This window comes from Martes martes (genome assembly GCF_963455335.1).
Source record: "Martes martes genome assembly, chromosome: X".
Taxonomy (NCBI): Eukaryota; Metazoa; Chordata; class Mammalia; order Carnivora; family Mustelidae; genus Martes; species Martes martes.
In genome coordinates this window covers 54,633,519-54,647,833 of record NC_137897.1, presented here as the reverse complement: position 1 = coordinate 54,647,833, position 14,315 = coordinate 54,633,519, and the positions used below count along the sequence as shown (strand labels likewise).

At 36.8% G+C, this 14,315-nt stretch overlaps 1 protein-coding gene and 1 pseudogene across 9 annotated transcripts in view; both read right to left on the bottom strand.

Annotated features, from left to right (window-relative positions):
- Window positions 1–14,315, bottom strand: part of EDA (ectodysplasin A) — a gene marked incomplete at both ends in the record, with an annotated part of 430,893 nt that overhangs the window by 310,998 nt on the left and 105,580 nt on the right. The gene's annotated exons all lie outside the window — the stretch shown is intronic.
- Window positions 11,403–12,629, bottom strand: LOC308337574 (SWI/SNF-related matrix-associated actin-dependent regulator of chromatin subfamily E member 1-like; annotated as a pseudogene). Its single transcript has one exon. The product of its transcript is annotated as an SWI/SNF-related matrix-associated actin-dependent regulator of chromatin subfamily E member 1-like (transcript).

The window sequence follows — 14,315 nt, the reverse complement described above, 5'->3', positions numbered from 1 at the left end:
CACAAGAAGGGAAATAATCAAGATTAGAGCAGAGATCAATGAGATAGAAACAAGGGACACAGTAGAACACATCAATGAAACTAGAAGCTGGTTTCTTGAAGGAATCAGTAAGATCAATAAACCATTGCCCAAACTAATCCAAACGAAAAGAGAGAGGACCCAAATTAATAAAATTATGAATGAAAAGGGAGGGATCATGACTAACACCAAGGAAATAGGAACAATCATCAGAAATTATTATCAACAGTTATATACCAATAAGTTAAGCAACCTAGACGAAATGGATACATTCCTGGAAACCTATAAACTTCCAAAACTGAGTCAGGAAGAAACTGACAACCTGAATATACAATATCTAGTAACGATATTGAGGCAATGATCAAAAACTTCCCCCAAAACAAGAGCCCAGGACCTGACGTATTCCCTAGAGAATTCTACTAAACATTCAAAGAAGAAATAAAACCTATTTTCCTGAAGTTGCTTCAAAAAACTGAAGCAGAAGGAAAACTTCCAAACTCCTTTTATGAAGCCAGCATTACCCCGGTCCCCCAAACAGGCAAAGACTCCACTAAAAAGGAGAATTTCAGACCAATATCCCTGATGAATATGGATGCTAAGATTCTCAACGAGATCCTAGCTAATAGGACACAACGGTACATTCAAAAGATTATCCACCATGACCAGGTGGGATTTATCCATAGGATGCAAGGGCATTTCAACATTTGCAAATCAATCAATGTGATAGAACAAATCAATAAGAGAAGAGAGAAGAAACAGATAGTCCTCTCAATGGATGCAGAAAAAGCATCTGACAAAATCCAGCATCCGTTCCTGATCAAAACGCTTCAAAGTATAGGGATAAAGGGAACATTCCTCAACTTCATAAAATCTATCTATGAAAAACCCACAGCGAATATGATCCTCAATGGGGAAAACCTGACAGCCTTCCCGTTGAGATCAGGAACAAGACAAGGATGCCCACTCTCACCACTCTTGTTCAACATAGTATTAGAATTCCTAGCAACAGCAACCAGACAACAAAGAGAAATAAAAGGCATTTAAATTGGCAATGAAGAAGTCAAACTCTCTCTCTTCACAGATGACATGATACTTTATGTGGAAAACCCAAAAGACTCCACCCCCAAACTACTAGAACTCATACAGCAATTCAGTAATGTGGCAGGATACAAAATCAATGTACAGAAATTGTTTCTTTCTTATACACTAACAATGAAAAAATAGAAAGGGAAATTAGAGAATTGATTCCATTTACTATAGCACCAAGGACCATAACATACCTGGGAATAAACCTAACCAATGAGGTAAAGGATCTGTACTCAAGGAACTACAGAACACTCATGAAAGAAATTGAAGAAGACACAAAAAGATGGAAGAGCATTCCATGCTCATGGATCAGAAGAATAAACATTGTTAAAGTGTCTATTCTGCCTAGAGCCATCTATACTTTCAATGCCATCCCAATCAAAATTCCACCACCATTTTTCAGGAGCTGGAACAAACAATCCTAAAATTTGTTTGGAACCAGAAGAGACCCCGAATTACTACGGAAATGTTGAAAAAGAAAAACAAAACTGGGGGCATCATGTTGCCTGATTTCAAGCTTTACTACAAAGCTGTGATCACCAAGAGAGAATGGTACTGACACAAAAACAGATACACAGACCAGTGGAACAGAGTAGAGAGCCCAGATATGGACCTGCAACTCTATGGTCAAATAATCTTCTACAAAGCAGGAAAAAATATACAGTGGAAAAAAGACAGTCTTTTAATAAATGGAGCTGGGAAAATTGGACAGCTATGTATAGAAGAATGAAACGTGACCATTCTCTTACACCATACAAAAAGATAAACTTGAAATGGATAAAAGACCTCAATGTGAGGTAGGAATCTACCAAAATCCTTGAGGAAATCATAGGTAGTAACCTCTTCGACATTGGCCACAGCAACTTCTTTCAAGATGTGTCTCCAAAGGCAAAGGAAACAAAAGTGGAAATGAACTTTTGGGACTTCATCAAGATCAAAAGATTCTTCACAGCAAAGGAAATAGTCAACAAAACAAAGAGGCAACCCATGGAATGGGAGAAGATATTCGCAAATGACACTACAGACAAAGGGCTGATATCCAAGATCTATAAAGAACTCCTCAAACTCAACATACACAAAACAGACAATCATGTCAAAAAATGGGCAGAAGACATGAACAGACACTTTTCCAAAGAAGACATACATATGGCTAACAGACACATGAAAAAATGTTCACCATCATTAGCCATCAGGGAGATACAAATCAAAACCACATTGAGATACTACCTTATATCAGTTAGAATGGCCAAAATTAACAAGACGGTAAACAACAAGTGTTGGAGAGGATGTGGAGAAAGGGGAACCCTCTTCCACTGTTGGTGGGAATGCAAGTTGGTGCAGCCACTTTGGAAAACAGTGTGGGGATTCCTTAAGAAATTAAAAATAGACTCACCCTATGATCCTACAATTGCACTACTGGGTATTTACCCCAAAGATACAGATGTAGTGAAAAGAAGGGCCATCTGTACCCCAGTGTTCATAGCAGCAATGATCACAGTCACCAAACTGTGGAAAGAACCAAGATGCCCTTCAACAGACGAATGGATAAAGAAGATATGGTCCATATATACAATGGAGTATTATGCCTCCATCAGAAAGGATGAATACCCAACTTTTGTATCAACATGGACGGGACTGGAAGAGATTATGCTGAGTGAAATAAGTCAAGCAGAGAGAGTCAATTATCATATGGCTTCACTTACTTGTGGAGCATAAGTAATAACACGGAAGACATTGGGAGCTGGAGAGGAGAAGTGAGTTGGGGGAAATCAGAGGGAGAGACAAAGGGCTCTGAGAAACAAACTGAGGGTTTTGAAGGGAAGGGGGTCAGGGGTGAGCCTGGTGGTGGGTATTATGGAGGGCACATATTGCATGGAACACTGGGTGTGGTATATAAACAATGGATTTTGGAACACTGAAAAAAAATTAAAAATTTTTTTTTAAAAGCAGCTTGTGGCAAATAGATCCTAAGAAGACCTCCAAATGATTTCTTGCTTCCTGGTAGCCACAGCTTAATGGAATCTTCTCCCACTTGAATGCAGGCAGTATCTGTAACTTGCAGTAGACTATAACAAAGGTGATGGGATATCACTCTACTGATTAGATTATAGTACATGATAAAGTTCATGACATAACACTTCAGTGATTATGTCATGTTGTATTAGACTTTGTCTTAGCAGACTACAAAGAGAGATTTTTGCTGGCCTTGGAGATATAAGATATTATAATGAAGCTACCTATGGAGAAGGTCATGTGGGAGGGAACCACAAGCTTCAAGGAACTGAATTCTGCCAACAACCATGTAAGCTTGGAAGAAGACCCCAAGCTCCAGATGGGAATGTAGCCCGGGTGACACTCTGATTACAGTCTTGTGAGACACTGAGCAACTACGCCATGGCCAGACTCCCGACCCACAAAGACTGAGAGGTAACAAATGTGTGTTGTTTTAAGCTGCTAAGCATGTGGCAATTTGTTATGCAGCAATAGAATATGAATACACAACTATTAGAATTATGCCTTATGATGTAAGCATGTTAAATGAATGAAAAGATAGTAATTTCAGCAGAAAAAATAAACTATAAAGATATAAATTTTAGAAATAAATATAAAATCTCTAATTATTTTAAAAACATAATTTGATGGACTCACAGTATAATGTAAACATTACAAATAATAAAATTTGAGAGATCAACAGAATTTATCAAGTAAGAGTAACAGAGGAAAAGTACTGAAAAATATTAACATACTTGTAAAACAACATCAAGCTTTCTAACATTCTTGTCACTGGAGTCATAGGGGAAATAAATGATCATATAAAATATGTTTTAGGAAATAATGATTAAAAACTTCTCATATTTGGCAAAGCCATGCTTGTAAGATTCAGGAGGTTCAGGTAACTCCAAACATAATAAACTCAAAGAAAACAATGCCTAGGTACATCATAACTGAAGTGCTGAAAGTCAGATTTTTAAAAATATTGTAATCAGATTTTTAAAATTAAACATTGTATATAGGGTAACAAAGATTCAAAGAACCATGGATTTCTCAAACAAAACAAGACAAAACAACCATAGGGGTCAGAAAAACAGTAGAACAGCAAATTTAAAGTGCTGAACAAATAGAACTATAAACCAAGACTTCTATATATAATGAAATAATCTTCAGAAATAAATGTGAAATGAAGACATTTTCAGATGAAGGAAAACTATGAGAATTCATTGCCAGCTGATCTTCTCTAAAAGAAATTCTTCTAAGTGAAGGGAAACAAGAGTGAAGGAAAATTCAGATCTATAAGAATGATAGAAGAGTGACAAATAGTATGTATCTGGCAAATATTAAAAATTATATTCAAGTTCTATAAAATCTGTATGACTTTTAGAAGCAAAACTCATGATGTGGTATGTGGAATTTTCAATGTATGTAGGTGTAATACATGTACCACTGATATAAGTGGAAGAGGGTAAACAGATCCATACAATTGTAAGGTGTCTATATTATGCTTGATGTAGTACAATATTAACTCAGAGTAGACAATGCAGGGTACCTGGGTGGCTTAGCTGGTTAAGAGTCTACCTTCAGCTCAAGTTGGGTTCCTGGAGTCCCTGGATCAAGCCCCACATTGGGCACCCTGCTCAGCAGGTAATCTCCTTCTCCCTCTGCCCCTCCTCCTGCTCGTGCCCTCTCTTTCTGTCTCTCAAATAAATAAAAATACATTTTCCTTAAAGAAGTAGACAATGTGGGGGGTGCCTGGGTGGCTCAGTGGGTTAAGCCTCTGCCTTTGGCTCAGGTCATGATCTCAGGGTCCTGGGTTCGAGCCCTGCATTGGGCTCTCTGATCAGCAGGGAGCCTGCTTCTCCCTCTCTCTTCTCTGCCTGCTCTTCTGCCTCCTTGTGATCTCTCCCTCTGTCAAATAAATAAATAAAATCTTAAAAAAAAAAGAAGTAAAAAAAAAAAAAGGAGTAGACAATGTGGGATGCCTGGATGGCTCAGCTGGTTAAGTGTCTGCCTTTAGCTCGGGTCATGATCCTAAGATCCCTAGGGTCCTGGGATACAGTCCTGCATCAGAATCCTAGCTCAGTGGGGAGCCTGCTTCTCCCTCTGCCTGCCATTCCCCCTGCTTGTGCGCTCTCACGCTCTCTCTCTCTCTCTCTCTCTCTCTCTTTCTCTGACAAATAAATAAATAAATAAATTTAAAAGTAGACAATGTAGGGCGCCTGGGTGGCTCAGTGGGTTAAAGCCTCTGCCTTCGGCTCAGGTCATGATCTCAGGGTCCTGGGATCAAGTCCCACATCGGGCTCTCTGCTCAGCAGAGAGCCTGCTTCCTCCTCTCTCTCTCTCTCTGCCTACTTGTGATCTCTGTCTGTCAAATAAATAAAATCTTTAAAAAAAAAAAATAAAAAAAAAATAAAAGTAGACAATGTAATATTATGTGACCTGTCATCCACAGTGCAAGCAGCAACATACAAATATGACATATAGCAAAACACCAATAGATAAATAAAAATGGACTACTGAAAACACTAATATTCCAAAAGAAAGCAAGAATAGAAAACAAAAGAATAATAGTACAATCAGAAAACAAATAATAAAATGGTAGAATATAATCCAGCCATAGTAATAATTACATTGAATGTAAGCTGTCAAAATATACCTAATAAAAGACAACGATTGTCACACTGGTTTAAAAGAAACTACATGTTGTCTATAAGAAATCCACTTTAAATATAAAGACATATAATTCAAATAAAGCTGAAGTAGCTATATTAAAAAAGGACAAAGCAGACTTCACAAAAAGGAATATTACCGGGATAAATAGGGACATTACACAGTGATAAAAGGATCAATTCACAAAAAAGTCATAATAATCCTGAATATGCATGCTGTTAGCAACAGAGTTTCAGGGTACATGAAGCAAAAAGTGATAAAACTGAAAAGGAGAAATGGGAAAATCGGTAACTATAGTTGGGGAATTTAACACTCTTTTCTCGGCAATCAGTAAAACAAGTAGACAGAAAATCGGTAAGGATATAGAACTGCACAACTCTATTAACCAACTCTACCTAATTGACATTTATAGAACACTCCACTCAACAAGAGCAAAATGCATAATCTTTACAAGTGCACAAGGAATAGTCACCAAGTTAGACCATATTCTGGTTCATAAAACAAACCCCTAAAATGTTTTTAAATTGTGGGTTTTTTAAAAAAACCAAAACACTAGGAATAAGACCTAGAGAGCTTCACAGTTAGCTGATCATCCTTGCTGGAAATAGCATGTCAGTATGGATGAAGTTCTATAGTGAGGGGTATGCAGACAGGAGATTACATTTGAAGAAAGAGTGAGCACAAAGACTTGACTTCCTTTAAATTAAAATACTTTTTTTCTCATGTTCATATAAATGCATATCAAAGACAAGAACAAGCATTCTCCTTACATTTGAGGATTTTTCATTTTTAATGTTGTCTTTTTGCTTAATAGTATTTGCTTGCCTAAATGACTCCTAAATGCTGAGGAAGTTTCTACATGGTTTTTGTTTAAATTTTTATTTAAATTCTAGTTAACATACAGTGCAATATTAGTTTCAACACCTACATACAACACCCAGTGCTCATCAAGACAAATGAGTTCTTAATATCCATCACCTATTTAACCACCTCACCTCTGCAACCACGAGGTCTGTTTTCTCTGTAGTTAAGAGTATGTTTCCTGGTTTGGCTTTCTTCCTCTATGGTCATTTGTTTTGTTTCTTAAATTCTACAGATGAATGAAATTATATGGTCTTTGTCTTTCTTTAACTGACTTATTTCACTTAGCATAATATTCTCTAGCTCCATCAATGTCATTGCAAACGACAAGATTTCATTCTTTTCTGTGGCTGAGTAAATAGTTCACTGCATATATATAACACATCTTCTTTATCCATAACTCTATGCCCATCAGTTTGACAATTTAGATAAAATGGACGAATTCCTAAAAACAAAAAAACAAAAACAAAACTCCAGAAACTATTAAAGCTCAATAGAGAAGAAATAGATAAGCCAAATAGCTACATATTTATCTTAAATTTTTTGTTGTTTGGGGGGGCCTGGGTGGCTCAGTTATAAGTGTCTGCCTTTGGCTCAGGTCATGATCCCAAGATCTTGGGATTGAGCCCCACATCAGGCCAGCTCCTCCCAACTTGTGCTCTCTCTCCCTATCTCTCTCTCTCATTCAAATAAAAGCTTAAAAAAATATATTGTTGTCATTGTTTAAAACCTTTTAGCAAGAAAAACTCTAAGCCCAGATGGCTTCATTGTTGAATTCTAACAAACACTTAAGGAAGAAATAATACCAATCTCACACAAATATCCAGGAAATAAGAGGAAAAACATCCCAACTCATTTTATATGAGGCTAGTATTACCTTGATAATCAATGCCAAACAAAACGTTACAAGAAAGGAAACTATAGACCAATATCACCTATGAACATAGATGGAAAAACTTCAATAAAATATTAAAAAATTAATCAACATAATTCACCATATAAACAGAATAAAAAAGGAAAATCAGATGATCCTCCATAGGAACAACAAAAAATCATTTGATAAATTTCAGCATCTATTCTTGAAAAAAACGTTAAGTAAACTAGTGTTAAAAAGGAGACAGCAGGCCTCAATGGAGCCACGTATGCTAAACCCCACCAAGACTTAATACCTAACCTAATTGCAACTTCTCCCAGATATATGACCTTTGACCATCCAACCTATAATTTCCTGGTCAGCACTAGGAGGTAATCTACTAACTGGATTCTCCTTAGGGAGGGTGACCTTGCCCAAGACAATGTATTCTTTGCTAATAATTTTTTATTCTCTCTCTTCCTTTAAAAAAACTTTCCTTTTCTGAAACTTGATGGAACTCCTTTATATTTGGTAGATGTGATGCTGTCCAATTAGTGAATTGTCGAATGGAGCCAATTTGATTTTTAAATTTACTCAGTTGAATTTTTGTTATTTACCAATAAGAAAAAAAAACCTCTTCAATCTGATAAAGAGCATCAATTAAGAATCCAGAGCTAACAAGATAATTTTAAAAGATTTATTTATTTGTTTTAGAGAGAGAGAAAGAGAGAGAATGAGTGGGAGGGGCAAAGGGAGAGGAAGAGAGAATCTCAAGCAGACTCTGCACTGAATGTGGAGCCTCATGCAGGGCTTGATCTCACAACCCTGAGATCACAACACGAACAGAAACCAAGAGTTGGTTGCCTAACCTGAACCACCCAGGTGCCCCAAGAGCTAACAAAATATTTAATGGTTAGAGATTTAATAAATCCCCCCTTAGATCAAGAGAAAAATAAGGATATACATTCTTATCATTCTGATTCAACAACTAGAGCAGTGCTTAGTGGAAATTTATGGCATTAAATGTTTACATTAGAAAACACAAAAGGTCTTAATTGAATAGTCTAAGCATCCAACTTAATAAACTAGACCAAAAAAAATAGCAAATGAAGTTCAAAGTAAGCAACATGAATAACAGAAATCAATAAAAATCTTTAATTTTAGTTGACATACAATATTACATTACTTTCAGGTGTGTTCAACATAGTGATTTCACAAGTCTATACATTATGCTATGTTCACCAAAAGGAGAGCTACCATCTGTCACCCTACAATGCTATTACAATACCATTGACTATACTCCCTATGCTATATCTTTTAACTGCATGACTTATTGATTCCATAACTTGAAGTCGTATCTCCCAATCCTCTTCAACCATTTTCCCATGTTCTGACCTCCTCTCCTCTGGCAACCATCAGCTTGTTTACGGGTCTGTTTCTGCTTTTTCTTTGTTCATTGTTTTTTTTTTTTTACATCCCACAGTAGGTGAAATTATATAGCATTTTTCTTTCTCTGACTTATTTCACTTAGCATGATATCCTCTCGGTCCATTCATGTTGTACATTGCAAGATCTCATTCATTTTATGGCTGTATAGTATTTCATTGTATACATATATTACATCTTTTTTCCCACTTATTATTATATTTGGACCTTTAAAAAAGATATACCATCAGAAGTGCTGGGGTGGCTCAGGTGGCTGAGCATCCAGCTCCTGGTTTCAACTCAGGTTATGATTTCATGGGTTGTGGGATTGAGCCCCATGTCAGGCTCAGTGGTTGGTGGGGAGTCTGCTTTAGATTCTCTCCCTCTGCCCCTCTCCCTACTCACAAACTCTCTTTCTCTTTAAAATAAAAATAAAAATAAGTTAATCTTTTTTAAAAAAGAAACATATACTTTCAGATATACCACTATTCTAGTGGGAAAAATCTAGTTTGGGGGAAGCATACATGTCACAAACTATCCTGCTTCTAGTCTTTATTAAGAGTTTATCAAAAAGTGGGCTCTGTGGATGCCTGGGTGGCTCAGTCAGTTAAGAGTCTGCCTTTGGCTTAGGTCATGATCCCAGGATCCTGGCATCGAGCTCTGCATCCTGCTCCCTGGTCCGCCAGGGGGCCTGCTTCTTCCTCTCCCTCTGCCTGCCATTCCCCCTGCTTATTCTCTCTCTACCTCTCTCAAATAAATAAATACAATCTTTTTTTAAAAAGTAGGCTCTGACCTATGGTATCCTGAGCCTTGAGGTTTAAATGTTTTGATTACTATAGAATAATTTCAAGTGGAAAACTTAATTACCAGCTGTTTTCCTTCTGGAATGGGCTAAATGTTTTGAAGTTAAACAGTCCACTACAGGAATATTCAATTTAAGCTTTGTGACCTATTCAGTCTTTAGAAAATGTGGTAAGAAAGTAATTTTCTGTGCAATAAGGATGAACTTAACATAACAAATATTAATTATAACAAAAAGTAGTATACATAATGTATATGTCCAATGTTCACTTTAATGACCACTTCATAAGCTAGTAACTATTCTTAGCTATGGAGACTGTTTTTGGATAAATATGATCCAAGCATAGCAGCAGTCAACTCCTTAACACAACTCTTGGCATTTGACACTGATTAAAAATAAAAAAAGGGTAAGTGAACAAATACCTACCTATATATGATTATGTTTTCAAGAAGCTACTCTTTGTGGAAGTACACAGGAAAAGGAACTTTCAGTAAGCTGTTGATAGGAACTGGGAGGTTTATGGCTATGGCTTTGGAAAGCACCCCAGTGAGTCGTAGGAAGGCATTTGTAAGAGTAGATTGTGCAGCATCAAAGGATAACTAACTAAAAGACATGGGCATTTTCTCAATTAACTTAAATTCTAAGACTTTCAGTAGTTGAGGAATAGAAATAAGACCCATAGAAAAGAACCATCTTCACAATGGCTTGAAAAGGTGACTATGTCATTTGGCTCATGATGCTAAATGTTCCAAAAGCCTTTGGTGGTATGATATGGACAAGAAAAGTATTAATAAACCAACCACATAACACCATTAAAACTCAAAAAACACTTATTTTTTTAAAAGTTTTTATTTAAATTCCAGTTACTTAACATACAGTATAATATTAGTTTCAGGTATACAATACACTGTTTCAATACTTACATACAACACTCAGTGCTCATCACAAGTGCAGTACTTAATCCCCATCATCTATTTAATCCATCCCCCCACTGACCTCCCCTCTTGTAACCATCAGTTTTTTTTTTCTCCATAATTAATAGTCTGTCTCTTGGTTTTCCTCTCTTTTATTTCCCTTACGTTCATTTGTTTTATTCTTAAATTCCACATTGAGTGAAATCATAGGGTACTTGTCATTCTCTGACTTATTCTGCTTAGCATAATACTCTCTAGTTCCATCCCTGTCATTGCAAATGGCAAGACCTTTTTCTTGTTATGGCTGAATAATATTCCTGTGTGTGTGTGTGTGTGTGTGTGTAAAAAACTGCTAGAACTGATTAACAAATCCAGTAAAGCAGCAGGATAGAAAATCAACATACAGAAATCTGTTGCATTTCAACCCACCAATAATGAAGCAGCAAAAAGAGAAATCAAGGAATCAATGTCATTTACAATTGCACCAAAAACCGTAAGTACCTAGAACTAAAGAGGTTAAAGACCTATACTCTGAAAATTATAGAACACTGATGAAAGAAACTGAAGTTGACACAAAGAAATAGAAAAACATTCTGTGCTTATTGACTAGAACAAATATTGTTAAAATGTCTATATTTCCAAAAGCAATCTACACATTTAATGCAATTTCTATCAAAATACGAACAGCATTTTTCACACCTAGAACAAACAATCCTAAAATTTGTATGGAATTTTTTTTATTTAAAAATTATTGAGAACACATTAAATGAGGCAGCATTTATTCTTTGTCTTCCATTGTGGGGTCTGTTGGTGGTTCCTCCATTGTTGCACTGTTGCTCTCTGAACCAGGGTTACTATCACTGGTCCTTTCCTCAGCCATACTGTCCATCCCCTCCTGCCTGCTCTACTTGCCCTCAGGAGTAAATGTGCCTTCTTCATCATTCTGTCCGCTTTCTGTCACTTCTTCAAAGTGTGTCTCCTCTGTGCATCCCAGTGGGATGCTCTCATTATCTTTCTTCTCCTTGGCCTTACTAGCATCTTGCTTTTCTTCAAGAACCATGCTTCTCTGACTACATTCAGCTTGCTCTGCAGCCTATTTCTCCCTTTCCTCCTGTCTTCTGTGGGCTTGGTCCTCTACCTGTGCAATTTCAGAGGCAATTTTTTTCCATATACACTTCTACTTTCAAGCCACACAACCTTTTAAATACATTGTTATTAATCTGTGCTTTTCATGAATTTCCCCTTCTTTTCCTGCTGTGTACCTCTATTTGAAAAAGTTCTGCTTTAGTTTTTATTGATGAACCATTGAGGACTGGATCTATCCTTTGAGGACCTACATTCTAGCTGTTGTGACAAGCGAATGAACATCTGGCACCACACTCTCACTAAGGATTTCAATGATGAGGTGGTGGTTTCTCTGGAAATGGGTGGTGGCTATACACTTCACTGAAAAGCTATCATTGTAATCATCTGGATCTTCAGCAGGCTGAATATTCATGTAAGGTTCTCCTTTCTCCATGCAAGTCTGTCTCTGTAGACTTTCTTCCTCTAGAGCAGCTTCTGCATGACTTTTTGCATTTATGTAAGCAAGGTATGTGGGGGAATTATGATAGGCCTTCAAAGATTTAATGTACTCTATCTTTTCTGTTTCATATTTATTTAAATGTTCTTATTTTTCTTCATGAGTAAGATCTGGCCACATGCTACCAATAATCTTGCCAATCTCCCAGAAGTTTAGATCAGGATTGGAAGCTCTTACTCGATCCCAGACCTTTCTGCTGTACCTCATGTAGGGCAACAATGGTTTATTTGATGGCTTTGGGAGTTTTGGAATCATAATAACAGAGGATGCCATGACCTGGCCATGGGTGCCTGGGTTACCTCCGAACATATAGTTGTAAGTGAGACGACTATATGGATTGTATTCTACAAACCCTGATGTGCTGAGCATTTGTGTTGCAGGAGCTGGGTTGGGAGGTGGGGCATAAGATGGTCTTTTTGACATTTTTGGAGATGAAGTTCTCAGTTCCTTAAGAATGAATTTGAGACACCTTAGGCAGAAAAATTGTCCTGAGCTCTGGTCTTATTTCCCCAACATCTTTGTCCGTTCATCTATCCAAGGACACTTGAATTGCTTTCATATCCTATTATAAATGATGCTGCAATAAATATAGGGGTGCACATATCTTTTTGAATTAGTATTTTCATTTTCTCTGGGCAAATATTTAGTAATGGAACTACTGGATTGTATGGTAATTTTATTTTTAATTTTTTGAAGAAACTCCACACTGTTTTTCACAGTGGCTGCACCAATTTGCATTTCTACCATCAGTGCATAAGGGTTCCTTTTTCTCCATATCCTTGCCAAAACTTGTTATTTCTTGTCTTTTTGATACTGGCCATTCTGACAGTTGTGAGGTGATATCTTGTGATTTTGATTTGTATTTCCCTGATGATTAGTGATATTGCACATCTTTTCTTGTGTCTGTTTGCCATCTCCATGACTTCTTTAGAAAAATGTCTATTCAGGTCCTTTGCCCATTTTTAAATCAGATTATTTGGGGTTTTTTGGGGGGGCGTGTTGAGTTATATAATTCTTCATATATTTGGGATATTAATGCCTTATCAGATATATCATTTGCAGATATCTTTTTCCATCAATAGGATTCCTCTTCATTTTGTTGACGGTTTCCTTTGCTGCACAAAACCTTATTTTGGTGTAGTCCGAATGGTTTCTTTTTGCTTTGGTTTCCCCCGCATGAGAATACACGTCCAGAAAAATGTTGCTAGGGCTGATATGAAGAAGTTATTGCCTCTGTTTTCTTCTAGGAATTTTACGGTTTGAGGTTTCACATTTAGGTCCTTAATCCGTTTTGAGTTTCATTTTTTTTGCATGTAGCTGTCCAGTTTTCCCAGCACCATTTATTGAAGAGACTGTCTTTTTCCCATTGGATATTCTTGACTCCTTTGCTCTTTGGTAATAGACCGTATAAGCATGGGTTTACTTCTGGGCTCTCAATTCTGCTCCATTGAGAAATCAGTGATTTTTTAAAGAAGATTTATTTATTTGAGAGAGAGAGAGAGAGAGAACAAGTGGGAGGGGCAGAGGGAAAGGAAGAGAGGATCTCATGCAGAACTCTGCACTGAGCATGGAACAGGGCTCGATATCATGACCCTGAGATCGTGACCTGAGCTGAAACCGAGTCAGATGCTTAATGGCCTGTGCCACCCAGGTGCCCTAATGATTTTTTTAATTGAGAAAAGTTGGATCTTTGAAAGGATGAATATAATTGATAAACCTCTGGTTGTACAAGCCAAGAAAGAAAAAAGAAGGAAAAAAGAAATTGCCAATATGACAAATGAAAGTGGGGGTTAACACGACAACCCTGCAGACATTAAAAAGACAGAAAGAGGATACTATGAACAACTCTCTGTTCATAAATCTGACATGGAGTTGGAGTAGACCAATTCTGTGAACGATTCAAAATAACAGAAGTCATTGAGGAAGAACTAGGTAACTTGAACAGTTCTAGATCTACTAAATAAATTTAATTTATAGTTATAAACCTTCCAACAAAGAAAACAGCAGGTTGGCATGGTTTTATTAGAGAATTCTACTAAATATTTAAAGAAGAACTAAAGTGTAGTAAACTCAACCAATTTAAATGAAAAATTTGAAGAAGTTTGACAT